A 13325-nucleotide genomic window follows, 5' to 3' on the forward strand; every position below is an offset into this window, starting at 1 on the left:
ACCTTGATCAACATGGTAGGCTCAGAAAAGAACATCGAAAGTTGATAGAGCAGATATCCAATTGGATCGTGGACATCACAGGGACGTGCAACATGGTGGAGCAGTAAGTGTGTACACGCCTACACGTACTGACTGATCTGCCCCCTTCAACTTCTGGGTCTCCAAATTGGGCACATGGCCTGAGCTTGCTCTGTATGCCTTGGAGATGGTGGCCTGCCCTGCAGCCAGTGTATTGTCTGAACGTTTGTTTAACACGGCTGGAGTGGGTTATCACAGGTTATATTTCCCAATGTTTTGGGGTGTCCCCTAATTTAAAAAATAAATAAAAATAATTTGAAACCAAAAAGCAGTGTAGGCTACTAGTGATGAGCGGCAGGTGCCATATTCGATTTCGACGAAATTCGCGAATATTCGATAGAATATTCGTTTTATATTCGTCGAAATCGAATGTTTGTCATTAGTCTTGTTAGCGCGATTAATATGCAATTTAAATAATCGAATTTCGATTTTAACTTATAGGCTACTCTCCTATTGAAATAGCAATGCGATTAATTCAAGTTATAAAAATTGAATTTCGATTTTAACTTAGCACTGCTATATTCCATATTCGTTAATTCTAGCCTAATATGGCATATAGCAGTCCTAAGTTAAAATCGAAATTCGATTATTATAACTTGAAAAATCGAATTGCGATTTCAACGTAATTCTCAAATCCGACAGTACATTCTAGTATATGGAGTCGTTCCCATGGTGATGGGGACGCTCCATAAGCATGGAATATGGCTTCAATGGCTTGGTAGAATTAGCGAATTGACGAATATATTCGTTATATTCCACAAAACGAATATAACGAATGTATTCGTCATATTCCACAAAACGAAGATAACAAAGTATTCTGCATCTTCGTTTTAGCTACCTATTCATCAATTTCGCTAATTCTAGCAATGATATAGGAAAGTTGACTATAGAGACAGCTAAGTTTAATTCGCTATGCGATTATATGACTGCTTTTTTTTTTTTAATAAATAGAATAATTATAATACCTGATAATTAATTATTATAATTATACTATTTATAAAAAAAAAGCAGTCATATAATCGCATAGCGAATTAAACTTAGCTGTCTCTATAGTCAACTTTCCTATAACATTGCTAGAATTAGCGAAATTGATGAATAGGTAGCTAAAACGAAGATGCAGAATACTTCGTTATCTTCGTTTTGTGGAATATGACGAATACATTCGTTATATTCGTTTTGTGGAATATGACGAATACATTCGCTATATTCTTTTTATGGTATATGACGAATATATTCGTCATATTCGCTATTTCTACCAAGCCAACCATAGTAAACCTGGTCAAGTTGAAATCGCCATGCGATTAATATAACTCGAAGGAATCGCATGGCGATTTCAACTTGACCTGCTATGGAATATGGAATACTCCATATTAGGATAGAATTAACGAATATGGAATACAAGTTACAATCGCATTACGCGATAATGACAACTACGTAATTATCGAGTAAGGCGATTTATCTTTGTATGCATAATCATGCTGCACAAAAGTTAGCTTAACACCATAATAAAGTTACAATCGCATTACGCGATAATGACAACTACGTAATTATCGAGTAAGGCGATTTATCTTTGTATGCATAATCATGCTGCACAAAAGTTAGCTTAACACCATAATAAAGTTACAATCGCATTACGCGATAATGACAACTACGTAATTATCGAGTAAGGCGATTTATCTTTGTATGCATAATCATGCTGCACAAAAGTTAGCTTAACACCATAATAAAGTTACAATCTCATTACGCGATAATGACAACTACGTAATTATCGAGTAAGGCGATTTATCTTTGTATACATAATCATGCTGCACAAAAGTTAGCTTAACACCATAATAAAGTTACAATCGCATTACGCGATAATGACAACTACGTAATTATCGAGTAAGGTGATTTATCTTTGTATGCATAATCATGCTGCACAAAAGTTAGCTTAACACCATAATAAAGTTACAATCGCATTACGCGATAATGACAACTACGTAATTATCGAGTAAGGCGATTTATTTTTTCGTTTTCCGATATCGAGTATAGCGTTTTGAATCTTTCAATCATAAAATTCTCTTTACGTACAATTTATTAAACAGTGTTGGATATAGTTGGTATACTAGACATGCGTTAAAATAAGCTAAAATGTCAAAAGAAAAATAAATGGCGGGAGATTTACCTCAGCACTGGGCATGAAAATCGAAATGCGATTTTAAATTAACGATAAAATCGCACATTTTTTTTTTTTCAAACTGACAGAGTAGAATCGTCAACCCTCCAATCTCCTACCTTGAATAGCCAATGGGAATGGCCTGTCACACCTTAGCAACATCCATAGCAACCAATCGGTTAGTAGCCTGCCCCTTCACTATATAAATCAAGACACCGCCCGGTTGCCATTTTGTGGGTTTAGTTGTTGAAGTGAGAGGAGCTTGAGCGTTTGTTAATTGAATTGTGCATTGATCTAATTGTGCATTGATCTAAATTATAGTTTATTAGATAGATAGGGATTAGGGAATTGATTAATTAGATAGTTTGCAGGGTAGTTCAGAAAGTTAGTTAGTTTAGGCAGTGTTAGGGCTCAGTTTATATAAAGTTCAGTGTAGAGTAGGGACTAGTTAGTTTGATTTGATTAAATACAGATAGGGAATTAGATAGTATTTTCAGTATCACTTAGCTTAGATAGAGTTAGGGTTTAGATTAACTTCTGATATATTAGCTTAGTGTAGGGTCTTAGTTTAGTGTCCTTCCGTATAAATTTGTAGTTTGTTCGTTTTGTCTTAGTCCGTCCGTCCGTCTTTGTGTTTGTTCCATTGTAGTTAGTTAGTAGAAAAAAAACAAAAAAACAAAAAAAAGTTTTACAGTTAATTGTGCTTGTTTTGTCTTAGTCCGTCCGTCTTTGTGTTTGTTCCGTTGTAGTTAGTTAGTAGAAAAAAAAACAAAAAAAAGTTTTACTGTTAATTGTGTTTGTTTTGTCTTAGTCCGTCCGTCCGTCTTAGTGTTTGTTCCGTTGTAGTTAGTAGAAAAAAAAACAAAAAAACAAAAAAAAGTTTTACTGTTAATTGTGTTTGTTTTGTCTTAGTCCGTCCGTCCGTCCGTCTTTGTGTTTGTTCCGTTGTAGTTAGTTAGTAGAAAAAAAACAAAAAACAAAAAAAAGTTTTACTGTTAATTGTGTTTGTTTTGTCTTAGTCCGTCCGTCCGTCTTTGTGTTTGTTCCGTTGTAGTTAGTTAGTAGAAAAAAAAAAAAAAAGTTTGACTGTTACTTGTGTTCATTTTGTTTTAGTCCATCCGTCTTTGTGTTTGTTCCGTTGTAGTTAGTTAGTAGAAAAAAAAACAAAAAAAAAGTTTGACTGTTACTTGTGTTCATTTTGTTTTAGTCCGTCCGTCCGTCTTTGTGTTTGTTCCGTTGTAGTTAGGAGGAAAAAAAACAAAAAAACAAAAAAAAATTTGACTGTTGTGTTTATTTTGTCTTAGTCCGTCCGTCCATCCGTCCTTCCGTCTTTTTGTTTGTTCCGTTAAGGAGAAAAAAAATGAGCCACAAAAGTGAGGCACGCAGCCAGAGCAGTAGGGGCAGGCGAAGGAACGCCGCTGGACAGCAGCCAGCAGTCAGTGGAGCACGCCTGATCCCAGATTTTTTTGGGCATTGCAGCCGCCCAATTGGTTCGGACGAGGCGGATGCAATTGTGGCATATGTGGCACAATCTAGCGCCACCGATTCATCCGCCCAGGCTCGCAGCAGGAGCAGCAGCATCAGCAGCGATGGGGCAACTCCTCCTCCTGCTTCACCACCCCCCAGTCCCCAAGATGCTACCCTGCTCCTGTTTAGCGAGAGTGAGAGGGACATCTTGGGGGACTTAATGCAGGAGGGTGATCTTCAATTCATTCCACCTGATTGTCAGGACCTTATGGAAGGGATAGAGGAGGAGGAGGGGGTACCTCCTGTGAGTACCCCAGTCACATCCCTTCCAACTGGTGCGGGTGGGGTCAGCCACACTACTCCCGCACCTAGTCAGACTCAGGTGTCAGTGAGGGGACAGCAGAGCCATGGCAGGGGCTCCATGTTTGCTGGTCCTCTCGGTCCATCACATGGGGGCCTTGAGTCTGAGGAGGAGGGTCACACAGAGTGTGTGCCACCTCCTTCGTCACGTGATACCAGCACTGACGAAGGTAGGCAGGCCAGGCAAATGGTGCGCCAGGTCACCAGGCAGCCCAGTGTCAGGGGCTCCACTGGTAAGAGTGGCAGGCAGCAGCAGCCAGCTCCTACTGTGCGCACCGAGCCTGAACAGGCGCAGGTATCCTCCGCCCCATCTGACCAGAGGTTGGGGCGGAAGTCGCCTGTTTGGGCCTATTTCACCCTGGCAGCAGATGATGTCACAATTGGCATCTGTCAGCTATGCCATGCCAGGGTGAGGAGAGGGAGGTGTTTGTTTCGGCTGGGTACCAGTGCCCTGACCCAGCACCTTAGAGTCAATCACTGGCGGGAGTGGGAAGAGATGTGTGGTGGTCGTAGCAGCAGCGCCACCACCAGTGTGCAGGGGACAGCACCTCCTGCCACTGTTCAGCAGCAACCGCAGACTCAGTCCCACTCCACCATTCCCTCTCCTAGAGGTATTGGTACCGGCAGCCATACCTCTGCCTCCACTGCACCCTCCTCCAAGTCCTCCTCCTCTGCCGTCCGGCGCCAGCCCTCAATTGCTGAGGCTTTGGAACGCACCGCGCCCTACACCCCCGGGGACAGACGTGTGCGTTCTCTCAATGGGCTCCTGGCAAGGGTTATTGCCCAACATCTGCTGCCCTTCAACCTTGTGGATAGCAATCCATTCAGGCAGATGTTGGAGCAGGCCCAACCTAGATGGCGTGTCCCCAGCCGCCATTTCTTCGCCAGGACCGGCGTCCCTGCCCTCCACCAGCATGTGGTGCAGAATGTCTCCCTGTCGCTGGATCATGCTGTCAGCGACAGGGTGCATCTGACCATAGATGCCTGGACCAGCAGGCATGGGCAGGGGCGCTACATTAGTTTTACCGCCCATTGGGTGTCCCTCCGAGGCGCCGGGGAGGGAACAGCGGCATCAGACTTTGTGGTGCCGCCACGGGGTGTCCAGGGTGGAAACACTAGCCTTCCTCAAGCCACTGTCTCCACAGCTGCTGAGCCCCCCAGCAAGCGTCCCCGTAGCTACGCAAGTGTGGGGCACGTCCGCTCCCAGGCCGTGCTCCAGCTTGTTAGCTTAGGGGAACGGAGACACACAGGACCTGATGTTCTATCAGCACTACAGGATCAGGTCCAGAAGTGGCTGACACCCCGAAGGCTCCAGGCAGGTATGGTTGTCTGTGACAACGGCAGCAACCTCCTCGCCGCCCTCCATGCTGGCAGTCTGACACACGTCTCCTGCATGGCACATGTCCTCAACCTGGTTGTCCAGAAATACCTACGGACATTTCCAGGGTTGAGTGACATTGTGCAACGTGTCAGTCGGATTGCCAGCCACTTCCGACGCTCCCCAACTGCCTCCGCGTCCCTGTCCAGACTGCAGCGGGACAACAGCCTGCCCCCTCACAGGCTGCTTGTCGACAGCGTGACGCGGTGGAACTCCACCCTCCACATGCTGGAGAGGTTGTGGGAGCAGAGAAGGGCGGTGAGGGAATACCTGCTTGACCTAGGCACTCCAGGGCCAACCAACCCACTTCCATACATCACTAATGTGGAGTGGGGGCAGATACAGCAGGTCTGCCATGTGTTGGCCCCATTCGAGCAGGCGACCAAGATGGTCAGCGGGGAGCATGTCGGCCTCAATGACGTGCTCCCCTTAGTGTTCCTGCTGGACAGGACACTAGATCGCCTGCTCGAGGCTGGGGAGAGTGCCTTGGTGGAGCAAGATGAGGCGGCCTTGCTCCACCAGGACCAGGCCCAGGACGACGTGGAGGAGGAGGAAGACATTCACGACGTCCAGGAGTCTGTGCCTGGTCAGGAGGGAGAGACGGTGTTGGGGGCACCGTTAGTCCGGGGGTGGGGCAGCAGCAACAGGGACCACCATGAACAGCAGCTTGAGGACCAGGATGTCATGGTCCCTGGCAGCCATGATGAGGCACAGCGAGCTGTCCTGTTCCCTATGGCTGCCCACATGCTACGCTGCCTTAGGAGGGACCCCCGGATCAGGAAACTGAAGGCGAGTGATGATTTCTGGTTGGCCACCCTTTTAGACCCTAGATGCAAGGGGAAGCTGGAGCAGTTCATCCCAGCCAGCCGGAGACAGGCCCGGATGGAAAAACTGCGGGCCTGTCTCATCAAACGGCTGGAGGAGGCTAACCCGCGGCCTCAGGCTCCAGCTCTCCCCGCCCATCTCACCCAGCCAACGGCTGGTCCCAGCAGCACCAGCCGAGTTGGTGACCTTATGGGTGAGATGAGGCAGTTCTACCAGTCTGCGCGACCCAGTAGCAGCAGCAGCAGCAGCAGTCACCACCAGCGGCTGGCCCGCATGGTGGCTGACTACATGGGGTCAGTCGGTGCTTCCGACAGCATGAGCACCGACGACCCCATGGAGTACTGGGTCACCAGGCTGGACACCTGCCGTGAGCTCGCTCAGTATGCGCTGGAGCTACTGTGTTGCCCCCCCTCCAGCGTACTGTCTGACCGGACCTTCAGCGCGGCAGGTGGGGTGGTCACGGACAAGAGGACCCGTCTGTCCACTGACTCCGTGGACAGACTCACCTTCATCAAGATGAACGAGTCCTGGATCGGCAGTGACTTCTTGGCCCCCGCTGTCGATTCAGGCCGTTGAGAGGTCCCTTGTCCATCACTCTCCTTTTCTCTCCCTCCCAAAATCCGTTGTTTTTTAATCTTTTTAACTTATTTATTGATATTTTTAATTATTTATTAAATTATTTATTTATATTTAAATATGAATTGAATTATTAATGAATTAAACTGAATTTCTTTTTGATCAATTTAGTTATTAATTTATTGATTCTTTTTTTTATTTTATATTTATTAAATATATATTTATATATGATTTTGCATATATTTTTTAAAAAATCTGACATAATTTATTATTTTAAGTAATTACTGTGCATGCCCACACAGCACACAATCTGACCTCACTAGTCTACGCCAGGTTTCCTGATCAAGGCACATGGAAGATGCAGCAGAACACTGTGTTTTCACTTACAACGACATCATGTGTTTTCTTGAAGCCAGGGGGCTGTGGAAGTGTCGGTGTTTAGCAGCGGCTCTTTCGTTCCTCCTCATGTCTGTGAGGAGGAATGTGTCCCGACGCTCCACCAACCCATACACGTTCAGTATCGCACACACGCTAGTCTACATCCAACTGCTACACCCATCCCTCATGTGCCTGTGTGAGCACCGAAGGCAGTGATTAGTCAAGTTTCATCGGCCGGAGTCTGGAAGCGTTCCGTCATGATCCGACGGGGGCAACGCAAACTCCATTTGGCCATGAAGCAGCGTTGTTCCAAAGCTGATGGAAGTGTCCACATTGGGGGTTCCACCAGTGAGCAACCTGCATGATCTCTTGCCGGTCATAGGGCATAATGATCCATTTTAAGGGGCTATTTTGAACAAACGTGGTATTGATGTCAGGCGCAAAGGGTGCATACTTCAGCATGGCACAGCGGATCGCCAACACTGTCATCCAGCACAGTGCATTTTTCATTCTGTTAAGAGGGCAACAAATGTTCTTCAGTTACATAGAACTGACACTAAACTGTTTGTGCATAACGATTAGCAGCTTGGCTACTTTTACATGGGCGTCGCAGATATGGTCCGAATGCGTCGCGTGAGCTTTCATGTAAAATGATGTGATCTTCCAAGCAAAGTTAATGACTTTTATCTGCGATTGTGCTAAGTCATTTATTTTTTTTCCACGGTGGTTAAATGCGTTGTGATGCGCTTTTCACGCCTCAGTTAAAAATATTCCGATTTATTTAGAACATATCTTAACAACCATCATTGAAAAACGTGCCCACACCTGCTTGAGGATGCGATGCATTTTTCACCCAACCCCATTAACTTCTATGGGCCGTGTCTTGCTTTAAAAATGCTGGATAAAAAACAAGCTGCATTTTTTAAGTAACACACAACTGATGCGTGAAAAATAAAAGCTCATGTACACAGACCCATAAAAAATAATGGCTCATGATTCAGTGCGTGTGCTATGCGTTCACATAACGCATTCCTACCGCGTGTTTAAATCGCCCGTGAGAAAGAAATTTATTTTTTATCTAATTTCATAAAATAGTATTCTTTCAGGATTTATATAAATGTACATTAATACGGTCCTCTTAAATGCGGTTGAACGGAGGAGTAAAAAAATCACCACTTAAATAGATCATGTGTGGTAGCTAAATATATACAGTCATGTGAAAAAATTAGGACACCCTTTGAAAGCATGTGGTTTTTTGTAACATTTTTAATAAAAGGTTATTTCATCTCCGTTTCAACAATACAGAGAGATTAAAGTAATCCAACTAAACAAAGAAAACTGAAGAAAAGTCTTTTCAAGATCTTCTGTAAATGTCATTCTACAAAAATGCCTATTCTAACTGAGGAAAAAGATAGGACACCCTCACATGTATTCCCTCTTAAATTGGCTCAGATCTCACACAGGTATATCACACCAGGTGCACATAATTAGTAGATCGTTACTCTGCATGTTGAATGAGGCTTGCCCTATTTAAACCTCAGACATTTAGTTTGGTGTGCTCCTGACTGTTGAAGTGAGAGTGAGCACCATGGTGAGAGCAAAAGAGCTGTCAGAGGACTTCAGAAAAAAGATTGTAGCAGCCTATGAGTCTGGGAAGGGATTTAAAAAGATCTCAAAAGATTTTGAAATCAGCCATTCCACTGTCCGGAAGATAGTCTACAAGTGGAGGGCTTTCAAAACAACTGCCAACATGCCCAGGACTGGTCGCCCCAGCAAGTTCACCCCAAGAGCAGACCGCAAGATGCTAAAAGAGGTCTCCAAAAACCCTAAAGTGTCATCTCGAGAACTACAGCAGGCTCTGGCTACTGTTGATGTAGAAGTACATGCCTCTACAATCAGAAAGAGACTGTACAAGTTTAACTTGCATGGGAGGTGTGCAAGGAGGAAACCTTTGCTTTCCAAGAGAAACATCGAGGCCAGACTGACATTTGCCAGAGATAAAGTTGACAAAGACCAGGACTTCTGGAATAATGTTCTTTGGACAGATGAGTCCAAAATTGAATTATTTGGACACAACAGCAGAGGACATGTTTGGCGTAAACCAAACACAGCATTCCAAGAAAAGAACCTCATACCAACTGTGAAGCATGGAGGTGGAAGTGTCATGGTTTGGGGCTGCTTTGCTGCAGCAGGACCTGGTCAGCTCACCATCATAGAATCCACGATGAATTCTACTGTGTATCAGAAGGTGCTTGAAGAACATGTGAGACCATCAGTTAGAAAATTAAAGCTGAAGCGGAACTGGACCATGCAACATGACAATGACCCAAAACATACTAGTAAATCAACCAAAGATTGGCTGAAAAAGAAGAAATGGAGAGTCCTGGAATGGCCAAGTCAAAGTCCAGATTTGAATCCCATTGAGATGCTGTGGGGTGACTTGAAAAGGGCTGTACGTGCAAGAAACCCCTCAAACATCTCACAGCTGAAAAAGTTCTGCATTGAGGAGTGGGGTAAAATTTCCTCAGACCGATGTCAAAGACTGGTAGATGGCTACAAGAACCGTCTCACTGCAGTTATTTCAGCCAAAGGAGGTAACACTCGCTATTAGGGGCAAGGGTGTCCTATCTTTTTCCTCAGTTAGAATAGGCATTTTTGTAGAATGACATTTACAGAAGATCTTGAAAAGACTTTTCTTCAGTTTTCTTTGTTTAGTCGGATTACTTTAATCTCTCTGTATTGTTGAAACGGAGATGAAATAACCTTTTATTAAAAATGTTACAAAAAACCACATGCTTTCAAAGGGTGTCCTAATTTTTTCACATGACTGTAGATGTTGTCTATAATGCAATATTAATATATCTATCTCACCCATTTCAGCCCAGAAGCAATCAAATTTTGTAATAGTGCTGATATCAGCATTCTATTGGACCGTATTACTGCACATAGATATAGAACGTAAACTAAAAATAATTTTTAATTATATAAAATACTTAATTAAACCATAACCGTGATTAATAAAGCACAAACAGTTTATGTAATTGAAGAACACATGTTTCCCTCTAAACCGCTTGAAAAATGCACTGTGCTGGATGACAGTGTTGGCGATCCGCTGTGCCATGCTGAAGTATGCACCCTTTGCGCCTGACATCAATACCACGTTTGTTCAAAATAGCCTCTTAAAATGGATCATTATGCCCTATGACCGGCAAGAGATCATGCAGGTTGCTCACTGGTGGAACCCCCAATGTGGACACTTCCATCAGCTTTGGAACAACGCTGCATCATCACCAAATGGAGTTTGCGTTGCCCCCGTCGGATCATGACGGAACGCTTCCAGACTCCGGCCGATGAAACTTGACTCATCACTGCCTTCGGTGCTCACACAGGCACATGAGGGATGGGTGTAGCAGTTGGATGTAGACTAGCGTGTGTGCGATACTGAACGTGTATGGGTTGGTGGAGCGTCGGGACACATTCCTCCTCACAGACATGAGGAGGAACGAAAGAGCCGCTGCTAAACACCGACACTTCCACAGCCCCCTGGCTTCAAGAAAACACATGATGTCGTTGTAACGGATAAAAAAAATTTCCGCTGCACTTTCCATGTGCATGATATGTAAAATGAGATATCTTGTTCTATATGTACATGTTAATTCCTTTATATATTTACATACATTTTATGCATATCTATAATGTATATAATTAATCTCAATCTGTCTCAGTGGATGTATGTTGTTGCCCGGGTCTGGTGGGGGCCCATTCCCGGGATCACACCGCTGCTGCCCACACATTGCCTGCTGATGCCCGTCCTGCGCAGTTAGGCCGAGATATTTATAGGCCTTATACTGCAATCCTACTTCTACCTGCTGTTAATGCTGCTGTTGATCGACCTCACGTTGAATTGTCTGTATGACTTTTAAAACAAAGTTTGCTGCTGATGCCCGTCCTGCGCAGTTAGGCCGAGATATTTATAGGCCTTACCCGTCCGGCGCAGTTAGGCCGAGATATTTATAGGCCTTATACTGCAATCCAACTTCTACCTGCTGTTAATGCTGCTGCTGATCCACCTCACGTTGAATTGTCTGTATGACTTTTAAAACAAAGTTTGCTGCTGATGCCCGTCCGGCGCAGTTAGGCCGAGATATTTATAGGCCTTATACTGCAATCCAACTTCTACCTGCTGTTAATGCTGCTGTTGATCGACCTCACGTTGAATTGTCTGTATGACTTTTAAAACAAAGTTTGCTGCTGATGCCCGTCCGGCGCAGTTAGGCCGAGATATTTATAGGCCTTATACTGCAATCCTACTTCTACCTGCTGTTAATGCTGCTGTTGATCGACCTCACGTTGAATTGTCTGTATGACTTTTAAAACAAAGTTTGCTGCTGATGCCCGTCCTGCGCACTTAGGCCGAGATATTTATAGGCCTTATACTGCAATCCAACTTCTACCTGCTGTTAATGCTGCTGCTGATCCACCTCACGTTGAATTGTCTGTATGACTTTTAAAACAAAGTTTGCTGCTGATGCCCGTCCTGCGCAGTTAGGCCGAGATATTTATAGGCCTTATACTGCAATCCTACTTCTACCTGCTGTTAATGCTGCTGTTGATCGACCTCACGTTGAATTGTCTGTATGACTTTTAAAACAAAGTTTGCTGCTGATGCCCGTCCTGCGCAGTTAGGCCGAGATATTTATAGGCCTTATACTGCAATCCAACTTCTACCTGCTGTTAATGCTGCTGCTGATCCACCTCACGTTGAATTGTCTGTATGACTTTTAAAACAAAGTTTGCTGCTGATGCCCATCCTGTGCACTTAGGCTGAGATATTTATAGGCCTTATACTGCAATCCTACTTCTACCTGCTGTTAATGCTGCTGTTGATCGACCTCACGTTGAATTGTCTGTATGACTTTTAAAACAAAGTTTGCTGCTGATGCCCGTCCTGCGCAGTTAGGCCGAGATATTTATAGGCCTTATACTGCAATCCAACTTCTACCTGCTGTTAATGCTGCTGCTGATCCACCTCACGTTGAATTGTCTGTATGACTTTTAAAACAAAGTTTGCTGCTGATGCCCGTCCTGCGCAGTTAGGCCGAGATATTTATAGGCCTTATACTGCAATCCAACTTCTACCTGCTGTTAATGCTGCTGTTGATCGACCTCACGTTGAATTGTCTTTATGACTTTTAAAACAAAGTTTGCTGCTGATGCCCGTCCTGTGCACTTAGGCCGAGATATTTATAGGCCTTATACTGCAATCCTACTTCTACCTGCTGTTAATGCTGCTGTTGATCGACCTCACGTTGAATTGTCTGTATCACTTTTAAAACAAAGTTTTCTGCTGATGCCCGTCCTGCGCAGTTAGGCCGAGATATTTATAGGCCTTATACTGCATTCCTACTTCTACCTGCTGTTAATGCTGCTGTTGATCGACCTCACGTTGAATTGTCTTTATGACTTTTAAAACAAAGTTTGCTGCTGATGCCTGTCCTGTGCACTTAGGCCGAGATATTTATAGGCCTTATACTGCAATCCTACTTCTACCTGCTGTTAATGCTGCTGTTGATCGACCTCACGTTGAATTGTCTGTATGACTTTTAAAACAAAGTTTGCTGCTGATCCCCGTCCTGCGCAGTTAGGCCGAGATATTTATAGGCCTTATACTGCAATCCAACTTCTACCTGCTGTTAATGCTGCTGCTGATCCACCTCACGTTGAATTGTCTGTATGACTTTTAAAACAAAGTTTGCTGCTGATGCCCGTCCGGCGCAGTTAGGCCGAGATATTTATAGGCCTTATACTGCAATCCAACTTCTACCTGCTGTTAATGCTGCTGCTGATCCACCTCACGTTGAATTGTCTGTATGACTTTTAAAACAAAGTTTGCTGCTGATGCCCGTCCGGCGCAGTTAGGCCGAGATATTTATAGGCCTTATACTGCAATCCAACTTCTACCTGCTGTTAATGCTGCTGTTGATCGACCTCACGTTGAATTGTCTGTATCACTTTTAAAACAAAGTTTGCTGCTGATGCCCGTCCTGCGCACTTAGGCCGAGATATTTATAGGCCTTATACTGCAATCCTACTTCTACCTGCTGTTAA

The sequence above is a fragment of the Bufo gargarizans genome, chromosome 9 (genome assembly GCF_014858855.1).
Source record: "Bufo gargarizans isolate SCDJY-AF-19 chromosome 9, ASM1485885v1, whole genome shotgun sequence".
Classification (NCBI taxonomy): Eukaryota; Metazoa; Chordata; class Amphibia; order Anura; family Bufonidae; genus Bufo; species Bufo gargarizans.